Here is a 10,668-nt window from a genome sequence, read left to right as displayed (position 1 = left end):
GATATCCAGCCCTAAACCCTGGTCTAATTGAGATGAGTCTGATGACTATGGAATGTAATAGATTGCTGCGAGAGAACATGGGAAGTAGTCCCAGCAATTTACATATCTGTTTTTCATTTTAGGACTCAGAAACTCTCTGTGGATGACCATTGAAATCCTTGCACGCAATCTAAGTGCTTTAAATAAAGTAAGAAAATTTTCTATTAAATAAGTTTGTACAGTAATATGTGTTTTCATTTTAAGTATTACTCTATTTGAAGGCATACTAGACTGTACACAGTCTAGATGGACTAGAGAGACATGGGCACCAAACTGACACATTGGGTGCCTAAAATCTAACCTGATTTCCAGCGTTTCTGTAACTCTTGGTTAGATGCATGCAGTCACCAAAATCCAGACAACGGAGGCTTGATAATGAAACCCTGATGGATCTGCAAAACATGCTTTATTGTCCCAAACACAGCCTAAGAAATCCAGTTCAGATGTTTAGAGAATATTCTCATTTATTAGTTTCTTCCTCTGAAGGTTCTCACGCCCACAGCAGATGGGAAGATGCTTGGCTATCTGATGTGACACTGCTGACCATGATGGTTTAAGCTACATCAATGGGCTTTTTACAGAAGCAACCAAGACCCATGTGCACACGCTGCACTCTGATGCTTCCACTGTGGGAGCAGAGTGGCAGAACACAAGGCTATAACAGACACATGAAGGAGCAGCAATGTCTTTGTTTTCACAGCCATTTGCTAAGGAAAAACTTGTCACTGTTTAAATTATAGCTGTGAATGCTTAAAAGTCTTTCCCTATTCTTTATAAGGATGTATCACTCCTTAAGAATGCATGTAACTGGACTTTGTCTCAAACAAGACAGTTAAGTAAAAAGACATCCTCCAAGAGGTGAGGGTTTTCCACCAATTCTGCCTAAAAGAAGCTTTAACAGTCTAAAACAAGCTTTCCTATCTCTTTTTCTCACTTAACGCAATTTAAGTCAAGATATACAATCTACTTTAATCATTAACTCCTTATGTGCAATCATTAATTATCTCTCTTTTCAAAATCCCCATTCTTTTTCATTACAACCAACTGAAATATCAGATGTTGAGATCTGTGAAGTGTGGCCATGGAGGCCTGCTCTCGTGCCTACTGAGCACTGAGAGCACCATGGGTTCTCATAATGGTGTCATTAGAAAAGGTTGGCAGTTTGGTTCCAATGCTTTTAAAAGCTTTCCATATTGTATAGCGCTCTCCTGAGGTTCAGTGACTGCTCCTTTTTTGTTCTCTTATTTTTGTTGTGAAAATATCAAAATCCTGAACTCTCAGGCTTCTGGCTCAGAAGTACTTTGTTACCAGGGTTTTTTCCATCTCTTTTTGCAGATTCAGAAATTAAGTTAACACCCTTAGATGAATGCTTTTTTTTATATGGGTATGCATACTGTCACCCACTTTTTTCCTCAAAAAGACATGTTTCAAAGAAGACTATGGGCCAGTTTAGGCTGCTGGTTGTAAGCTCTAGCTGGTACTTTTTCAATTTTTGCAGGTGTGTGTCTACATGGGAATGTGCTAGAAACTTCATCCACGCAGCAGAAAGCATGGTAGTAAAGCGTGATTTACCATGGACTGGATTGCCCTGCACTTATCTTCATAGAGAAGTTAAGGGGCCCAGAGTGATTTTGTTTAATGCACTCCCAATTTAAAGCACTTAGTTATAGGTCACAACCACTCTAAGCATTAATATTAATTACAATTATTTGTTTTATCATTACTATGACTTGTCAAAGTAAAATTCTACTGATTCAACTGCTGAAACTGCAGTATTTCCATTACTATGTGAAGAACAGAGTGACTTTTTTTTTTAAAAAAAGAGGCTAGCTAGGAAAGGCACAAATCTCCATGGAAAAGCTAATTGTTTTTAAAGTAACTTGGTAGTTATTTTTATACTCTTCTACGTTTTAAACTGACTTGCTTTTTCCCTACATCTTATATTCTGTTAACATGGGAACTCCCTGACTTCACACTACTATATAAGCACACATTAGGAACTTGTCATTGATAGCCAGAAATAAATAGTCAGAAATGTAAACTCAGCTCAAATCAACAGAACAAGTCTCCCTCTTTCTCCCCTGTACTTAACATATTTCTATAGCTACCACTGTACCTTTTCCCATGCTGTAGAATTCCTCCAGAGCTGTGCATCCTTCAATAGATTTCCAGATGTGCTAACAAGAAGCCTCATTCTTTGAGCAGACTTGGTTTTCATGGCTCAGAATGAAATTCAGAAAAAAAATTAAGTCTATTCTAAAAGAACTAAGCAAGTTTATAACCTGAGACAGCTTTCTCATCTCTTCTTTAAACATCAGTATAGAAACACTATGCTATCTTATCTTCTGTCCAGATCCCTGCTCTGAGCATTAGGCTATCCATTGCATGTAATCCTGTGTTCTCTATTATGAGAGCAAGAAACTGTGGTAGACCTTATCATCTTATTAGGTGAAAATATTCTGTCAAAATAAAGCCTGTCATAGTTTTGTGGATTGATCCTCCATTTTTTTGGCTACTGTTGCTAATGTCAGTTAATACCTTGTATTTAATAATTGCTATGGAACGTGACTATTTTCTTTAGAAGTTTAAGCTCTTACTGGTCTCAAGGCTATTTTGAAGATACAAAAGTTTCTGATACATAAAAATTCAAAGAGCTTTTGAAAAGTAGGTTTAACTCCAAAATATTCTTTTTGACCAATAAATAATGACTTAATCTAAAAATAAACGACATCAGCTGTTTCAATAAAGATGGACTTGGGCATTTCCAAACTCTTGTTTTAGATACAGAAGATAAAGGGAAAAGGAAATGTCTCTCTGAAGCAGTGGGAGTTATCAGAGAAACACAGGCTTCAAGCAAAGAAAAATTTGATCAAAATGTAGTTGTTGTTATCCTTATAGAAAAGCAAAAGTGGATTCCCAAAATAGAAAAGTCTGGGTTATGAATTGGGCTGCAGGAATATATAAAAAATAGAGGTAATTAAGAAAAAAAAAATCTGAGCTAATTCAAGTATTAGTTATTAAAACATATTCACTCATTTTAAAAAGTGACTTGCTATTTTTCTGGAATTATGCACACGCTAGGTTCTCAAGCATCCCGGGAACTGCTCAGTAATCATGGGCACCCAATCCTTTCTTAATTTTGTAGTAGTGGGGTACTTAGGCCTTTCTGAAAATTTCAGCCTTAAATCAGCATCTCAAGGATTTAAAGGGAAGTTATTTTGCTGAAATAAAGCAAAAATTGTGACAGTGCACCTGACAGCATTATAAAGGGGAATAGAGGCAACCTTGGGAGATGATTTAATCAATCTATCTGAGCAGAGCAGGAATATTATGCCAGGTCTCCCGCAGTCTCTATTGCTGTTAATTGATTCCAATGTGATGTTTGGCTTCTTCATAGCAGCACGAAACCGCTAACTCGTGCTCAGGATATACCTCTTAGCTCTTGTTTTAAAGGAACTTTGCTTAAATATTGCATATTTTTGCACTCTTCTTGCCCAAGCATAATATTTTCACTTCTGTAATTGTATTTCATCTTTTTTTGTTTGTTTGTTTCCCTGCTAATCTCTCAAGATAATTTCAAGTTCTGATCTTCTCCTCCAGTGTACTTACGGTTCCTTCTAGGTCTGTCTTTTCCTCAGATACAGTAACCGTACTCTCTATTCCACCATCCAGGCTGGGAAAGACATAGACTGGAGCATGAGGCAGGCCATGTTTACATCCACTATGTCCTTTCATTTTGCCAGTGAACCAGGGACAAATATGTTTTCAGGTATTCTACCCAAAGACTTTGCACCAGCTTTTGGCAACTTCATCTGGACCATGTTTCCTCTGGTTCCATAAAAGAGTATACTGGACAGTGCGATTGCCTTATTACACCAAGATCTAGGAAACTAGTTTCCTTTCCTGTAGGAGCAAAGCCTGTTTTAAAGGAAAACAGACTAGTTTGATTAAAAAAAAAAAGTAATTTCTTGGTAAAAAAAAATTCAGTTGTCTGCATTTATTTTTTTTAAATACACAGTTCTGGGTGTTAAATATTGTGTCTTTGGTTTATTTCATAATTATTCTGAATATTGATGTTGAATTAACAGCTTTAGAATTTATCAGCCCTTAATTATTTTTTAAACATAGGTGTTATGCATGCCTTTTTTCAAGTCTTCTAGAAAGTACTCTATCCTTCATGAGTTTCTAAATACACTTGCTAACAGTCTTGTGTTGATTAGGTCTTCATGTTTGTGATGAAGTTCATCAGATTGAGCTAATCTGAAAAATATGAAGTTAAGTACTTTCTTACCTGTTCTTCCCCTTTCTTACCTGTTCTTCCCATACTTTAACACAGAAAACAAACTCCTCATTACTGGTATTAATTTTCTAGGCCTTTGCTATCAGTGGATCTTCTTAGTAAAGACAGTTAATTAAAAAAGACTTAAAGCCTGTTGACCTTCTTTGTTCAGTAGCAGACCAGTGCTCAGTCATCACCTCAATATTGCTTATAAAATTATTTCTTGTTACCTTTGTTTTCTCTTTTTATTTGCAGATCTGTGCTCTTTTATTCTGATAATTACAAATTAACCTAGCTTCCATTTTCTCCCATTCTTATATTTGTATTTAGTATCATTTATCTGAGAAAACACCTGTTCTGCTTAAGTTTAGGTTTGGTTTTCTTCCTCAGATTGATCTTAGATTAGTCTTTTTTTTCTTAAGATTGATCTTTTTTTCTTAGTTTTCCTTAGGTCATTATGATTATATCAACCAAATCTCTGGGTCTATGACACTACTCTAAAATAACATCTAAATGCCTAGTTCTTTCTTGTGAATATGAATAACAGGTTATTGCTGTATGACAGGAAAAGTTACATCTCTGTGAAGCTACTTGCATGTTAGATTCCTTCATGATGTTATAATAAAAAAATACATTTGTAAACTTTTCTGTCCAGTGATTTGAGTTTGTTTCACTCCAGTGTGCAACTTGACTTACTTCTGAGCAAAAGACTTGGAATAATTTTTTTTTAAAGATAGTGCTGTTATATCTGTGTCAAAAAAGCATTCCCCACCCAACTCAATTTACTTATTTAAAAAGCCTTAGCCACAAGAACTGAACTGCTAGCTTATTTCTCACTGCATCACTTATTTATGTGTGTGAAATACAATCTTTAGACGGATCTAATGGCTTGTGGAAAATGAGCATTGAATTACTGGGCAGTGTTGCTACATTAGTGTAGTGTTCGTTTCAGAACATGTTTTCCTTTAGGTAAACTTGCATATCCGGAGCTATTTCGTTCATGGAGCTGAACATTACAGAAGAAGCCTTATGAGAAAACAACAATGAACAGCACCATTTAGGCAAATGGTTAATTTTATCTTTGTTTTGCCAAGTCACAATTCATTGTCCTTCTTGATGGTGCAAAACTAATTGGCTCTTATCACAGTTACATTACCTCCAAAGGCAGATAAAATTAATGCAAAGTAAACATCACTATGATCAGAGATTGACTGATTAAAAGGGAAATAGACTTGCATGAAGTTGACACCGAAACCCGCAACAGGCGCTTGCAGAATTACAAATCAAGAAGTTCTCCAGGTTATCAGCTACTGTTCCAGTTCATTATTTTGTATCCTTTGCTTTAACCTTGGGTCACCCCTAATACATCTGCTTTGCAGTGATTAATATGACTGATGAAAATAAACTATGGAAGAGCAATGCTGTATTGCATGAATAATTACTCTATCAGGTTACTTGTTTACAGCTTTAAAAAAATGTTTTTGTTCATATAAATAAATCAAAGCCTGCTAAGCTCTGTGCTGTATGTGAAACTATCATATATGACTGTGGAACTTCCAAGGGGAGTCTTTCACTTTCAAGAAATTATACTTTGAACTGCAAAATCCCCAGCCTTTTATTTTCTTCCATTCAATCCCTTTAATATTTGCCGTGTTTGCAGGAAGGTCCTGTTTGAGTGTGGGAGTTACATTATTTCTTTCCTCAGAGAGTTCACACTTGAACAAATCTATATACTAAATTCCTTCTAAGAAATCTGAAATAACTCTGGCAACAGGCAATTGCTATTGAGTCTGAATGGAACAAGGAGTATAGGGCATGACCACTGAGGGGTCAGGATCATCATTTGCCTTTTTAAGGTTAAAAATTAAAATGCCAGTGATGTTGTTTAATTCCAGTCTTCAAAAGAGAGTGCAGGAACATTCCTGGAAAAACAAGACATGTCAATCCAAAGAAAATATGTTATATTTAATCAAAAGTGGCAGTTAGTTTTATGTGAACCAAGTAAAATTCTAGAAAAGTTGAAGGAAAATTTATATTTACATGGGATTTGTATTTGAAGACTCAATAGTTACTCTGTACAGGATAATTGATTTCAGGGAATATGATTCTTAATTAAACTGAATGGCTTAGAGTCTTTTATGAGGAAAAATGTCTAAGTGTTTTTAAAACCCCCACAGAAGTAGGAAACTTCAGAAATCATTGTGGTCTACAAGCTCATACACTGACACTTATCAACTAGACAAATACATGGAAGACTATTGTAAAGAGGAAAGAAAAGAATTATTCCCTATGCACACTGGTGATTGTGGAAGAAGTCTGGAGCTTAAACTGTGAGAGATGGCGCTCACATGAATGCGTACATACTTGGAGGACAGGGGAAAGAGGAGCTTCTTTTCAAATTATTCCTGGACAAGATAAAGCCTATCTCTTTCTCATAACCTTCGCCACAGAGGATATGAACAAGACATGTTTGTTCTCCAGCAGAGAATACACTGGAGATGACAGGCTTAATTAGATGTGTATTTTCTATTATATTTAATAAGTGGAATATTAAATACCTCAAGGAGAATGTATTAGGGCATTGACAGTGGGAGCCTGAGGGAAACCAAAACATTAGGCAAAGTGGGAATTGGGAGCCTCCATTCTATATGTGAATATATGGAGCAACAAAGAGAAAGACAGAATCTAGAGGATGAAGTTACTTGAGGAACGCAATGAAATACCCATATGCAGCTTTCCAAAGGAACAGTCTGTAATAATTGTAGGTGACATTCTGTTTATTTTACATACAATTTCTCATTTGCAGTCCTTCAAACCACAATCTGAGTCTCTCAATTTCTTAAAGGTATGTAATTTTTTACATTGTTTTACCAACACCTCTGTCTATTTTCATGAAACATGGTGGGTGGGTTATGTTGCCACCAGTAAACTAACTGTGTTCTGTCTCGTCAATGACAGAGAATTAGTATATAAATGGGGTGCAGGCAATCTGGAAGCAACTAAGCTGTAGAGGTTATGTTTTGGAAGCTGAGGGTCTGCACAGCGTTCACTGATAGTTCCCAGAAGCTCACCATAGAGGCTACGTTGTCAGTGGCTTTGAGGGTTTTTTTTTGCTAGGCATAGGGAAGTGTCTCTCTTGTGGGTGACAACGAGTCACCGAACTGCCTTGGCACTTCTGCAAAGCAGCAGTCGAGAAAGTTTAAAATAGACAAGTCCACTCTTGGGGTAAGGATTACTAAGTACTAGAATAGTCATGGGAGGTTTTGTTATCGTCTCCTTTACAGGTTTCTGACAGCAATGGTAAAGCAAAACCTCTCTCAAGTATGACAAGGCACAGCTGATCTATTTTTCTGTGGTACACATTTTACTTCCTAAAATCCAGCACCCACAGCATTTTACAGAAAAGAAATTGCATTACACTTAATATTGTTGACACGTGGTGTCAAAATATTCAGTTCCAGTTTATCGCATTTCACATAAAAACCTGAGCATGTGATAAAGATGAACTGAACTCTTGCATCCATTAAAGTATTTTTCAATGAAATAGTTTCACCTTAGAAAGAACAACTGCAGAACAGAATTCAAAACATTTGTTACCAGTGTATTTGTATAGTGTTCTTTCTACAGTCACAGAATACCATCATCACTGTATTTAAGAACAATAAACAACCACAGCTGAATTCCCTGCAGTTGAATGAGTAAACAGAAGGTGAAACTTTTTTCAAAGAGCAGCTAAGTCATCCTGTAATGAGGGAATTGATGTGGGGCAAACATATTCAAGAAACAGGCATTTCAGATAAACTTCTTCTGGTTTAAATGCAATTTCTTACTTGTTAATCTAATCTATTATTGGTCCATTCTGAATCTGAAAATCTTATTAATGTCCTTTTTATGTATTTCCCAATTCTTTTACTCTTCTGTAACATGTTTGTGAGGATTAGAGAGCAAGTCTTCCTCTCCCTTTCCATCAAGAACAGCTTTTTTTCTCACACGGAGAAGCCTTCTTGCAAGGACATTTAGCTGAGGCCTCTGACAAGCACTAAAACAGACCTTCCCATAAACCTCCTAACAGATAGCTAATGCCAGGCCTCTGCACTGCTTTGATGGCCATTAGCCTTCTGGCACCATTTCACTTGAAGTTAGCATCTTTGTATCATAGCAACACAAGAGAATGCTAAGCACAGATAACAGAGTGGTGTTTTGTTACAAAGAACAATTGGAGAATTCCTGAATTGACTTTTATGTTTCAATGATCTTTATGTGCAAATTCACAAAGCAGGTTTCCCACGTCAGATACATAAATACCAGTATTCTAGCATTAAGGCAGTCTCTAGATGAGCAAAATGACCCCTTTCTGTCTTAAAATGTATGACTATATCACCTGCTCTTCAATCATGCAAGGAGAAACAAGTTCCACAATGTTATTGTGATGAGGGCAGGTCAGCTGGTTATTTTTAGCTTGAGCTAGCACATTTAGCAAACTCCCACAAGAGGAAACATTCTTTACCTGCAGCTGATTAGCATTCAGAGCTGCACAACTCCATCCATTTAAGCATCAAACCAGCTATTTTAGTCTTTATTTTTACAACCAAATGCTCACTGTTCAGTATTAGGAAAAAGGTGCACTCAGAAAAAATGGCATAATATGTTTCTGATCTCAAAAGCTAAATGCAAATACTGATTACTAAAGTCTCTGACGTTGGAGTAATAAGCACATGAACATTAGCACAGCTATCCTCTGTCATTAATGGCTATAGCCATTACAACTCTCCTGGAGCAGGGAGTGGAATTTTCACTGTATTTTTTTAAAGTTTCTTTTAAATTTTTCATATCTACATATTTAAAATTTTAACGGAAGCTGCCATTCAAGTACAAACCCCTTTATTTAGCTCTAGTTAGGATGGTATTCTAGGATAGGCAGGATCTCTCCTAATTGTTCTCCTTGACCTGACTGCATAGGTTCACACACCAAAGACTTTATCTGTCTCCCTACTTAGCTAACCAGACACAGGTACCCCAGGAGGAATGCCAAATTAGCATTTGGAATGGCTTGGAGGAATGATCTACAGTTTAACATTAATTGCATACCTTAACAGAGTCATGTGGGGGAATGTTTTCAGAAGGAACCTCACAAAAACTCCTTCTGCTTGCTCTCATCTCCTGGATTTATTCCCACTGCAGGGTGGGATTCTGTCTAAATTAGCAGATATATACAAGGAATCATAAAAACAAAAAGAGGGAAAAAGCAGTGCTTTGTTTAACTCCTATACTGCACGGCTGTTACAGTTGATTAGAAAGGTGAACTTCAGTCAAATTTTTAATTGTTCATTGTTTACCAGTAAAGAGCAGAACTTTCTTTCCGCCCCTTCAAAAGAAAGGCAACCTACTTAGAATTTGTAAAATAACTTTTTTTCCTATCAGTTCTCCTTATAGATATTCATTGATAATACTTACGACCATAAATTCTGAGGTTTTGAAACCTGACATCAAAGAGGTTCTGTCATTCACTTTGCAGTTGCTGAAGGTGCTGAGCATTGTATTTATCAGAGACTTCTTGATGTCCCAGCGTGCCATTTTCCGTTCCTATCCATTTTAAAGATTTCCTGAAATTTCCTGCTGCCTCCTGTCCGGTTCCCTGTCAAGAACTCTGTGCCCTTTCCCCTAGAATCCCAGCCCAGTATCCTTCCTTTTTTCCCTTGCCAAGGTTTTTGCATGTGTTCTAGGTGATTATTTCTTACCTTCACTCCCACAGAAAGTGCTTCCATTCCCTCCTCTTGTGCTAGCATTTCTCTTTTTCAACTTCCCTCTACAATAGTTTTTTTTTTTCTTTCAGGTCATTCAGGATGCTAATGTTTAAAAACCTGCATAGTGCAGGTCAATAGAGAGATGATGAAACTATTGTTTCTCTGGAAGGTGTTACTAGCTGGCAAAACCTGAGACATCAATCCATCTTCAGTTACAAAGGCACTTGAAGCTGCTGGATATCTGACCACAAGGTCAGTGTCTACATTTGTCCTATATTTCTAACATTTTCTCCTTGAGCTTCCATCAATTCCAGTAGCTACTCAGGGGTAGAACTCAAAAGTTCTATTGCATTATATACAACAGAGGAATAAGAGCATGTTGGTAGGCGACCAGCTTTGCTAAGCAAGCAACATCACTGAAACATGAGAATGTTGGAAAGTTCTTAACAGATAAGGGATATATAATCTGAGACAGACGCACCCCCCCCCCGCCCCATTATTAGTTGCTCCAACTAAGTGAGTTTGATTTATGGGCAGATATTAACTTTAAACAAATCTAAATGGACCAGTAGTAGTAATTTCGTATGCCCAGATAACTAATTCCGG

The 10,668-nt window shown here is 36.8% G+C and overlaps 1 long non-coding RNA gene across 1 annotated transcript; it reads right to left on the bottom strand.

Annotated features, from left to right (window-relative positions):
• Window positions 1-904: 904 nt before the first annotated feature.
• LOC138682630 (uncharacterized) lies at window positions 905-10,464 on the bottom strand. Its single transcript, XR_011322677.1, has 3 exons — window positions 10,057-10,464; window positions 9,407-9,512; window positions 905-6,240 (listed from the first exon to the last, which is right to left on the bottom strand). It is a non-coding gene; the product is annotated as an uncharacterized lncRNA (long non-coding RNA).
• Between the last annotated feature and the right edge of the window lie 204 nt (window positions 10,465-10,668).

Source organism: Haliaeetus albicilla, chromosome 2 (genome assembly GCF_947461875.1).
Source record: "Haliaeetus albicilla chromosome 2, bHalAlb1.1, whole genome shotgun sequence".
In the NCBI taxonomy this organism is placed as follows: domain Eukaryota; kingdom Metazoa; phylum Chordata; class Aves; order Accipitriformes; family Accipitridae; genus Haliaeetus; species Haliaeetus albicilla.
Note: the sequence above shows the minus strand (reverse complement) of the source record. Positions and strands in the feature narration are given on the sequence as shown.